We start from the raw sequence: 12,024 nt of genomic DNA on the forward strand, positions 1-12,024 counted from the left end.
AAACAACTAATCCATCCAATTACAGGGATACTGACAACGTTGAAATCAAAGCTTTCGTAGACCTTCTAATGATGACATCAGTATTCAAATCGTCTCTTGGAGATATGTCTTGTCTTTTCGAAAAGGATCAGACCGGTCGTCTTACATTTGTGGTGACAATGTCGGCTAAGCGCTTTGAAATACTTCTAAGCAGCCTCAGACTTGACAATCGACTACCAGAGATGAAAGAAAGAAGTCATATCGCGCAGCTGCTATATCAAACACTTTTGAGAAATTCATTTACAATTCTCAGCACTTATACTGTAAAAGGCAACGTTACAGTGGATAAAATGTTAGTACCATTCAGGGGAAAATGTCTTTTAGGTGTTTATATGCTTAGAAAACCAGACAAATACGGCATAAAAATAATGTGCATGGCACACTTTGGAAGCGCTTACCTCTTCAATTCCAACTTATATTTGGGGAAAGATAGTGATGGATGTGGCCTGACAGAAGAAGAGAAAAAGCGTGCCAAACCAACTTTGTCTGTTTTACACCTGTGCAAAACAACAGAAGGAAATAACAGAAACGTTACCGCTGACAACTGGTTTACACCTACGGAACTCATTCGTGAGGTGAGGAAAAGAGAACTAACAACATACGTAGGAGCGGTCAGAAAGAACAAACGCGGAATTCCCCAAGAGATTTTGGCTGACAGTAGTGGGCCTCTTGGGTCAGCATTTTATGGATTCTCTGAGAATACAACACTGGTTGTTTCTAAGAGAAACTGGACAGTAATTCTTAGGTCTTCTATGTATCATTCCATTGAAAATGATACCATAAAAATAAGCCAGAAATTTGTTACTATAGTGCAACGAAGTCTGGAGTGGGTTTGCTCGACATGAAATGTGCCATTTAATCGTCAAACAGACGTGCAAACCGCTGGCCAATGGCACTCTTTTCCATACTCGTAAACATCAGCTGCGTGAACAGTTTTGGTCTGTATTTGTGCTACAGAGGAAACCCCATGATAACTCGTCTCAAATTCACCAAAAGTCTGGCCATAGAGCTGAGAGAGCCACATCCAAGAAGACACCTGGAAATTAAAAATTTACCGAGAAATATCAAGGCAATGGTCGACAGAGTTCTGTGAGACACTCGGCAATCAAGCGAAGGCGTACCAAGTGACAAAATGAACAAAAGGAAGGCGTGTTTGCAGTGCCATGCGTTGAAGAATAGGAAAATTGTGGTCACCCAGTTTGCCTGGAATGCTGCAGAAAAACGTGTGTCGACTGTGCAAAAGGGATGTGATTTAATATTTCAGTTCAGTTGATTATTAACTTTTTCTACGTTTTCTGCAATATTTTATTTATATTTAGGAATATATTGTCTGGTACGACAGTGGTGAAAATCATACGAAATGTGACCCTGAATCTCGCGGTTCTAGGCGCGCAGTCCGGAACCGTGCGACTGCTACGGTCGCAGGTTCGAATCCTGCCTCGGGCATGGATGTGTGTGATGTCCTTAGGTTAGTTAGGTTTAAGTAGGTCTAAGTTCTAGGGGACTAATGACCACAGAAGTTGAGTCCCATAGTGCTCAGAGCCATTTTTTTGTGACCCTGAATGATAGCACGTACGTTTATTTTATATATTTAAAACAACAATGTGTTCATTGTTGTTGTTGTCTTCAGTCCTGAGAATGGTTTCATGCAGCTCTCCATGCTACCCTATCCTGTGCAAGTTTCTTCATCTCCCAGTACCTACTGCAACCTACATCCTTCTGAATCTGCTTAGTGTATTCATCTCTTGGTCTCCCTCTACGATTTTTAACCTCCACGCTACTCTCCAACACTAAATTTGTGATCCCTTGATGCGTCAGAACATGACCTACCAACCGGTCCCTTCTTCTCGTCAAGTTGTGCCACAAATTCCTCTTCTCCCCAATTCTATTCAATACCTCCTCATTAGTTATGTGATCTACCCATCTAATCTTCAGCATTCTTCTGTTGCACCACATTCCGAAAGCTTCTGTTCTCTTCCTGTCCAAACTATTTATCATCCATGTTTCACTTCCATACATGGCTGCTCATATGAGCTGTAAAGTATTAAATTTACTTATAACGAATTAACTGACTATTTACTTCATTTCTGTCAACTTATGTGGAATTCTGTGGTATCAAATATTAGATGGTCTGAGAGAAAGCATGTTTCTAGCTACGCACACTTCAGAGATGTTTCGGGTTAAGGGTTAAATCATTTAATGACACCACGTCTCTCCACAGACTTTTCAGTCACAAATAATCTTTCCGCTCTGTACCGTAATTGCTGCCATTCATGTAAGACAGTTTTACTAAGGTCGCACTGTCTCTCATGTGGATAGCCATACTGCCCACTCACGTTACGACGTTACGTCAGATGGCAGCGTGGATGTCATACCGTCAGAAAAGCAATGTACAGCGGCAGGTTTCCACGTGGTGGCCTAAATTAGAACTATTTGTTTTTTCAGCGTAAATCGGTTCTGCAGTAGCGCATTGGCAGATCTATTTTCGCGGCATACGATAATTACAGCCCGCCCACACTGCAACTCAGTGACTCTCTGCACTTTAATTATAGCCACCCGTATGATTTTCTGTTACAGCCGCTAAATCGCCTTCCGAAAAAATGTCCCCATTATCTTCGTTACACATTTTACGTACCCACCGTGTATGATCAATAGCTTTTCTTCTTAGTCCGTTAATTCTTTTCATTCTGCCTTGGTACGACAACGGCGTTGAATCATTCACGATTCCCATTCCGTATACAATATTTCTGGTTCCTCCCAACTATTCTTCGTTACCCACGTCTCAGAGTCATAGTTTTGAAACGGCACATTCACCAAGGACACCCCCACCCTCCTCAGTTCTCAATTCAGTAAAGTTTCTCAAAATTTCCAGGAAAAAGGAACTGTTGGGAATTTACTGAAACACCTTAGCTTGAAAACAATCACATTACAGAAAATTGCGAAGTATAAATGTGCACTGTCCAGTCACATCAATGTGATCACAAGTTAAAAGCCTGAATAAACGCTTTTTGCAGAGCGGATCGCTACGATACGTGTAGGAAAACAGTCAGTGAGTTTCTGGAAGGTACCCACAGCCGCGGCCAGCTATGCTAGGTTTCTCGGTTGAGGATCCATGGATCGAAGAGCTCGATCGAAGTGGTCCCACGTATTCGCGATTACGTTTCACTCCAGGGAGTTTGATAGCCAGCGAAGTGCGATAAACTTGTCCTGCTGCTCTCTGAATCACGCGCGTCCACTGTGGGCTGTGTGACACGTTCCGTTGTCCTGCCGGTAGATGCAGTCGTGGTGAGGAGAAAGAAACTGAATGTATGGGTGTTCCTCACTGTCTCTTCGCGAGATGTACGTAGGAGGGAGCAATATACTACTTGACTCCTCGGTGAAGGTATGTTCTCGAAACTTCAACAAAAGCCAGTACCGCGCTGCTGAGCGTCTCTCTTGCAGAGTCTTCCACTGGAGTTTATCTATCACCTCCGTAACGCATTCGGGATTGCTGTATGATTCTGTAACGAAGCGCGCCCTAGGATAGATGCATACCTGTGTTGATCGAGTGTGCCTTTCAGAATGACGAGGTCATTCAAGAAATGCCACAAAAACATTCCCCAAACTATCTACATCTACATCCATACTCCACAAGCCATCTGATGGTGTGTGGCGGAGGGTACCTTGAGTGCCTTTATCGGTTCTCCCTTCTATTCCAGTCTCGTATTGTTCGTGGGTAGAAAGATTGTCCGTATGCCTCTGTGTGCGCTCTAATCTCCCTGATTTGATCCTCATTGTCTCTTCGCGAGATATACGTAGGAGAGAGCTATATGTTGCTTAAATCCGCAATGAGGATACACTCCTGGAAATTGAAATAAGAACACCGTGAATTCATTGTCCCAGGAAGGGGAAACTTTATTGACACATTCCTGGGGTCAGATACATCACATGATCACACTGACAGAACCACAGGCACATAGACACAGGCAACATAGCATGCACAATGTCGGCACTAGTACAGTGTATATCCACCTTTCGCAGCAATGCAGGCTGCTATTCTCCCATGAAGACGATCGTAGAGATGCTGGATGTAGTCCTGTGGAACGGCTTGCCATGCCATTTCCACCTGGCGCCTCAGATGGACCAGCGTTCGTGCTGGACGTGCAGACCGCGTGAGACGACGCTTCATCCAGTCCCAAACATGCTCAATGGGGGGACAGATCCGGAGATCTTGCTGGCCAGGGTAGTTGACTTACACATTCTAGAGCACGTTGGGTGGCACGGGATACATGCGGACGTGCATTGTCCTGTTGGAACAGCAAGTTCCCTTGCCGGTCTAGGAATGGTAGAACGATGGGTTCGATGACGGTTTGGATGTACCGTGCACTATTCAGTGTCCCCTCGACGATCACCAGAGGTGTATGGCCAGTGTAGGAGATCGCTCCCCACACCATGATGCCGGGTGTTGGCCCTGTGTGCCCCGGTCGTATGCATTCCTGATTGTGGCGCTCACCTGCACGGCGCCAAACACGCATACGACCATCATTGGCACCAAGGCATCTACATGACTACTCTGCAATTCACATTTAAGTGCTTGGCAGAAGCGACTCTCACGCCTGTCGCGACACCACTGGAGGCGGGCTGCACGATGTTGGGGCGTGAGCGGAAGACGGACTAACGGTGTGCGGGACCGTAGCCCAGTTTCATGGAGACGGTTGCGAAAGGTCCTCGCCGATACCCCAGGAGCAACAGTGTCCCTAATTTGCTGGGAAGTGGCGGTGCGGTCCCCTACGGCACTGCGTAGGATCCTACGGTCTTGGCGTGCATCCGTGCGTCGCTGCGGTCCGGTCACAGGTCGACGGGCACGTGCACCTTCCGCCGACCACTGGCGACAACATCGATGTACTGTGGAGACCTCACGCCCCACGTGTTGAGCAATTCGGCGGTACGTCCACCCGGCCTCCCGCATGCCCACTATACGCCCTCGCTCAAAGTCCGTCAACTGCACATACGGTTCACGTCCACACTGTAACGGCATGCTACCAGTGTTAAAGACTGCGATGGAGCTCCGTATGCCACGGCAAACTGGCTGACACTGACGGCGGCGGTGCACAAATGCTGCGCGGCTAGCGCCATTCGACGGCCAACACCGCGGTTCCTGGTGAGTCCGCTGTGCCGTGCGTGTGATCATTGCTTGTACAGCCCTCTCGCAGTGTCCGGAGCAAGTATGGTGGGTCTGACACACCGGTGTCAATGTGTTCTTTTTTCCATTTCCAGGAGTATATGTTCTCGAAATTTCAACAAAAGCCCGTATCTCGCTACTGAGCGTCTCTCTTGCAGAGTCTTCCACTGGAGTTTTGCCCGTAACGCTTTCGGGATTACAATATGATTCTGTACCGAAGCGCGCTGCTCTCCGTTGGATCTTCTCTATCTCTTCTATCAACCATATCTGGTACGGATCCCACGTCGGTGAGCAGTATTCAAGCAGTGGGCGAACAAGTGTACTGTAATCTACTTCCTTTGTTTCCGGACTGCATTTCCTTAAGATTCTTCCAATGAATCTCAGTCTGGCATCTGCTTTAGCGACGATTAATTTTATATGGTCATTTCATTTTAAATCGCTCCTAATGCCTACTCCCTGACAATTTATGGAATTACTGCTTCCAGTTGCTGACCAGCTATATTGTAGCTAAATGATAAAGGACCTGTCTTTCTATGTATGCGCTGCACATTACACTTGTCTATATTTAGATTCAATTGTCATTCCCTTCACCATGCGTCAATTCGCTGCAGATCCTCCTGCTTTTCAGTACAATTTTCCGTTCTTACAACCTCTCGATATACCACAGCATCATCCTCAAAAAGCCTCAGTGAACTTCCGATGTTATCCACAAGGTCAGTTACAAATATTGTGAATAGCAACGGTCCTACGACACTTCCCTGCGGCACACCTGAAATCACTCCTACTTCGGAAGACTATAACGCCCCCTCCTTGTCTGCTTATAGACGTTTCACGCCGTGCACGCCTACGGTCGTCTGTTCGATGGAGCGTAAAACGTGATTCATCACGTAAGGCCGCCAGTCGCACTCAGTGGTTGTCCACTTGCGGTATTAGCATGCAAATTCCAGCCTTCGTCGGTGATGAACAGCAATCACCATGGTTGCACGAATTAGGGGCCTACTGCAGAGTCCCATACCCAGTAATGTTCGCTGAATGGTCGTTGAGAAAGCATTGTTGCTAGCCCCTTGGTACAGCCGGGCGGACAGCTGCTCAAGAGTTGCACGTCTTCTCGTCTGTGCACATCTACGCAACCGCTCTTCACCCCCGTGATATATGATCCGTGACGCACAACATCTACGACGGCTCCGGTTCTGAATATCGCCATTTTACCATGAACGGTATATTTGAATCATGCTAGCACGCTCACAGTGTACAAACTTAGCCGGTTTTTTAAATCTTTATTACAAAACCATAACAATTATACAATATTAACCCACTTCCTTATTTCATTAGTGGGTCATGATAATTATACAACTGGTACTTATATTGCAACTAGTTACAATTTTCAGGTGAGCTACAGCTACAGTTAGTGTTACATTCAATGGGCATTCAGTGTCTAGTATCTAGGGCTTATATCTATTTCGTATAACTAATTCCTATCGCCTGCAGCGTCACATGTGTGCCAGTGAGATATAAACCTACTTTGATAGTCTCGCTCATCGAGCTAAAACCGAAGAGCGTGCCCCTGGCACTGGGCAGTCCACGATGTTGATTCGTTGCAGTTCCCTTGCATAATTTTCCTAAACTAAGTCCTACAAACTGACTTGTCCTACGTCATTTCCGGTGCGTGTCCTTATCGGTAGCATTGACCCCCACTCCCCCTAATCCTGCACGTAGCGTACTTCAAGTGTGGTTCAAATGGCTCTGAGCACTATGCGACTTAACTTCTGAGGTCATCACTCAACTAGAACTTAGAGCTAATTAAATCTAACTAACCTAAGGACATCACACACATCCATGCCCGAGGCAGGATTCGAAAATGCGACCGTAGCGGTCGCTCAGTTGCAAACTGTAGCGCCTAGAACCGCATGGCCACTCCGGGCGGTCGGATTTCAACTATGATGGAAAGTCGGCCAGTCCACGCACAGGCGGTATGGGAATAGGAGTCTGGACGCAATCAGTGTTGGTTGTCTTAGTTGTTCAGTTCATGTCCCACAAGCATTCTGTAAAAACTTTCCGCGATACCTCGTTGGCCGATGTATTTAGCATTTGGAAAGTGTCCTCACGTCTAAGCAGTTGATATTTGTCGTGGTTTGGAAGTCTGTCTCGAAATGTAGTCCCAACATCATTGAAGAGGGGGTACTCGTAAACTACATGGTCGGAAGTACCCTCTGACACGCCACAGTCACACGCGAGAGTAGCCCTCTTCGCAAATCGACATAAGTATGTCGTGTAGGGTCCATGGCCAGTGAGAAAATGGATCAGTCCTCGTGTAGGCTCAAAATGTTTCATGTCCAAGCGCTCCCTCACATCTAATATGAACTGTAAAGTTCTACGTCCAGTTTCTTCTACCTCCCAAGACTCCTGCCAAAGTTCCTCCCCTCTTTTCCTTGTTTCCCTTTTGTCCTCCACCCTTACACCCATGATATCTACAATTTTCTCATAATTTCCCTATTTGCCCAGTACCATGCCGCTTGTTCCCTTATTTTAAAGTCCAGAGGGTAGAGCCTTATTATGACTAATAGGGTCCCGCTGGAGATGTTCTGTAGGCCCCCACAGATCTCAATATCATACTTCTCTAGACTCTTCTCACTGTCATGGTGGGCACAACCCTCGTGAGCCTATGCGCCCAGACTCCCGAGCCGTTTCGGGTATAATTCCTCCCATGATCGGAAAGCCAATTATCGCTCCGTTTACGCTTTACGGCGACTGCCCTGTTGCCCGCGTCCTCCCGATACACCGAACATAGACGACTGTAGACCAATAACTCTCCATGCACGCCCAATACGTTTCCGCGAGAAAGTCTAATACCTCGGTGTATGGCTGGACCGGAAATTATTCTGGGGGGACCACATCCAACACATGACCAACCGAGCAAGCGCGAGGCTCAAACAGCTCTATCCTATGCTCAACAGGCCTAGCACACTGAACAGAAGGGTGTCGAGGTCCATGTACATGACACTTATCCGACACCTGATGACGTATGCAGCTCCTGTCTGGGGATACGCTGCGCCTACACGCCTACGCCGTCTGCAGGTCATACAAAACAAAGTACTCAAAATCATAAGCAATTCTCCACGATACACACGCATCGCGGACCTTCACCGGGAATACAGACTTGAGACTCTCACGGAGGTAATCCACAATCTCACCACAAGACTATACAGAAACTCCAGACACTCGCAGAACCCGTTTATTCTGAATCTGGGGAACTACGACCACAACCATAGATGGAAACATGAAAGACCAAAAGACATACTTGTAAGGACATAACATCTATGGCCAAGTACACGCAAACATAACGGTAAAGGCGAGGCCCTGTTAATCAGTCGCCATTACTGGATATCCAGGTGGAATACACTGCCGAATAACTGGCACCACGCAGGGAAGCCGTACCGTACACTGCATGCACACAAGCTCCACACATCCCCCACACAGTGAGATGATCTATGGCCGATCTCCCACTACTGTATAACGATCTTGATTGTTCCAGGAATGTAGCAGCTGCAGCAACTGGGATACATCGCCATCGCTTGCCACGGTAATGATGCATGATACCTATACTAACAAATCCAACCTTGCATGAACTGTAGCAGCTAGTAAGCGCTCCGCGCTACGCGCGCACCGCGGACCTTCACCGGGAATATCGGCTACATACCATCTTGCAGGTATTCCAAAAACTCTCCACACGGCTATACAGAAGCACGAGACACTCGCGTAACCCGTTTATCCTTTCTCTGGGTAACTACGACCACAACCATAGATGGAAACATAATAGACCAAAAACACTAGTAGCACGAAACTGAACATCTATGGTTCATAGCACGCTAACATGACAGTCCTGATGAGCCCCTGCAACTCAGCTACTACTGGCAACCCCAGATGCTTAACCCGCCGAAATACCGGCAATCGCAGGGAAACCGTACTGTACACAGCACGCAAACCAGCCACACACACCCCCCACACTGTGAGCTGATCTATGACCGATCGCCCACTAATATATGACGACAATGAAATGTTTCAGGGACGCAGCAGCAGCAGATCCTGGAACGAGCGCCAGCAACGACAACGGTAACGATGCACGATACCTCGCACTAACATAACCACACCTTGCATGCGCTGTCGCAGCTAGCAATCCGCTACTGCCCTTACTACCCGTCCTACTGTCGCAAAGGTTTTTTTCCCTTGGCGCTTGCCTTGGCACTTTTTTTCCTCTGCCCTTACAACTGCTACCCTTCGATCGTTTTCACCACTTCTATCTGCTGATGGACCATGTAAATGAGTAATCTTACCCAGACGCATGGATAACATCACAGCCTGCATCGTGTGACTCCTGATTCTAAAACTAACGTGTTATACGGAGCTGACAGTAGAACTTTTGGTTTGGTCACCACGTTGGTGCAGGCGTGGAGGGGCCCCATCCTTGTTTAAAAAAGTAAGCTACTACTGCTCTTACTACCCATCCCTCTGCTCTTCAAATCGCTACCCTCACTCGCGTTTCGTCCACTATTTATCACCTGAAAGACCGTGTTAATACTTAGTCTTACCCAGACGAACGGATAACATTACAGCCCAGTATCCTGTGATCCACTTACTAAATAACTAACATGTTTACGGAGCTGACAGTAGAACTTTTGGTTTGGTCACCACGTTGGTGCGGGCGTGGAGGGGCCCCATCTCTCTATGGTGGTCAGTGTGACTGGACCGTGTAGAAGCGCGATGAATCTTTTTGAAAATCTAGTTCTGATAAGAAGCGTACCATAGACGCTTAGCCAAGATGAAATGTTTGACAAGCCGCAGAGACATTTCAAACTAGAAATAGAGATTTAAAACTGTCACACTATTACGATTACGAGTGCTCCTGGCTGCACATGTAATGCTGATCGTACGAGCCGCCAGCTTGCACAGCTGGGTGACAAGATTTACACGCATCACATCGTCGGAGCGCAGCGGACCGCGGTGCAAGCCAATAAACGTTCGCCGGCGGCGCGGCTCGACGCACTGTGCGCTGCGCGCATGCGCCGTGCGGCGCGCGGCGCTCGGGTCGCGCGCGGCCGGCAGTGCCCGTCCTGCAGCCGCCGGCGCCCCTCCGCGCCCGCCCACGGCCGCTCTGCCGCTGCTGTTGCTGCTGCCTCCGCCGGCAGCCCGCGGGCAAACGCCCGACGCAAGGCGCAGGACCTGTCGCGTCCTCCCGGGACAGCCGACGCGCGCGTAGCCGCCCACCCCGAGGGACTCCGCCTGTCAGGCGTGTGTTCGTACCGGCGTAGCGCGTGCACTGCGAGGAACGAGCGAGCACGCACCGTCTGTTTTCCTCGTGCATGTGCCAGCGACTGTGCCCTCCCGAGTGATGTCCCTCGCGGCAGCTGTCACCGTGCGCTCTGGCATTTCAGTGACAGTCCTCTGAAAAGTGTTGTTTCCGAGCTTGCTGGAAGGTATGAAGAGGAAATTTGTTTACTGATTCTCTCGCCTCACGTTCCTGGGAGGTGGTACGTCTTAGTGATACGTGGTGAACCGTGTGGGAACACGTGTGTCGAAGTGACGGTAGCGAAGTGACAGATGAATTTAGCTCGCGCTTAGGAGGATTCGACAGTCGCCAGGCTTACACAAGCTGAGACGAGGTAAGTTTAGTAGACTGTCAATCACAGCATGCAGTCGTTTTAATCAGATCCAACATATACCCCAACAAAATAATCAACAGAATGAAACTGAAGAAAAAAGCACACTATTTGTGATCTGAAACAATAGTTATGTTGAATTTACATCGCCGTTGAATCGCACGTTATGACAGATCAAAGCGAAAATTAAAAATAATTTTTACTCTCGACGTCTTCCCGGCATAATGGCTTTCCGTGAGGCTCCGGGCTTGCAGCCGGATGACGTCGACATCCTGCCACGATATTTCGGCTGACAACTATTGAGTTATCTTCAGGCGAGTATTACAGCGTAAAATTCGCCTGGCGATGGCTGAATGGTTGTCAGTCGAACTATCCTGACAGGATGTCGACGTCATCCGGCTGCTAGCTGGAAACCTCTTGGAGTACTTAATTACTTCTCCAATCTCTTTTGACTTAGTTTCACAATATGTGGGCAGGATTTCGCGGCCAGAGACGTCATGAATATATTATTTTTCTTCGTGTCTGTGAAAGCATAGAGATATAAATTACTCATACTGCGCGTTGACAGAAACTTGTCAAATGTTATCTAAACTATAAATTACATTAATTTTGAAAACCAACAGCCCAAGTTGCACCGTTTATCTACAATTTGCCTAGGTTTCAGTCTGAATAACCCTATTTTTTTCAGAATAACAGTAACTACCGTTTTTCCATAGTGGACATCGTCAAGATAAAACTACAAAGCAATAAATTATCGTCAAGCTGCAAAAAGTTATTTGAAACTGTCTCGGCCCCACTTCGCGTCCGCGATGCGGCAGCCACGAGTGTTTTACTGGAAATCAACGGTAAACCTAGGTAAATTCTAGGTAAACGGTGCAACTGAGGCTGTTGGTTATTGAAATTAAAATTACTATTTATAGAGTTGCTGACAGGGCTGCGAAATGTTGAAAATATTAATTATATTCCATGGCTAAAATTTCATTAATACTTGTCCTCACATAGTCTTAACTTTGGACTACCTTGTCGCTCTTCATATCTCTGTTGTCACCGATTCCTAAGCACAGTGTACATCAAAACTGGAGGAGGTTTTGCAAAAAGAAATGTAGCTTCATTTGGAGGCGTTTTTAATGACCGGATCAAACTACCGTAGTGCGGCAGCGAAAGAAACGA

The 12,024-nt window shown here is 47.3% G+C and overlaps 1 protein-coding gene across 2 annotated transcripts in view; it reads left to right on the top strand.

Moving 5' to 3' along the window:
- The first annotated feature begins 10,298 nt into the window (after positions 1–10,298).
- LOC126272257 (hemicentin-2-like) overlaps positions 10,299–12,024 on the top strand; it is a 1,823,560-nt gene continuing 1,821,834 nt past the window's right edge. The window contains exon 1 of one of the 2 annotated variants that reach the window (XM_049974974.1): positions 10,299–10,857. The gene's annotated coding sequence lies outside the window, so the exon portion shown is untranslated. The remainder of the gene's footprint in view (positions 10,858–12,024) is intronic. The other variant, XM_049974973.1, reaches the window with a different exon arrangement.

The sequence above is a fragment of the Schistocerca gregaria genome, chromosome 5 (assembly GCF_023897955.1).
Source record: "Schistocerca gregaria isolate iqSchGreg1 chromosome 5, iqSchGreg1.2, whole genome shotgun sequence".
Lineage (NCBI taxonomy): Eukaryota > Metazoa > Arthropoda > Insecta > Orthoptera > Acrididae > Schistocerca > Schistocerca gregaria.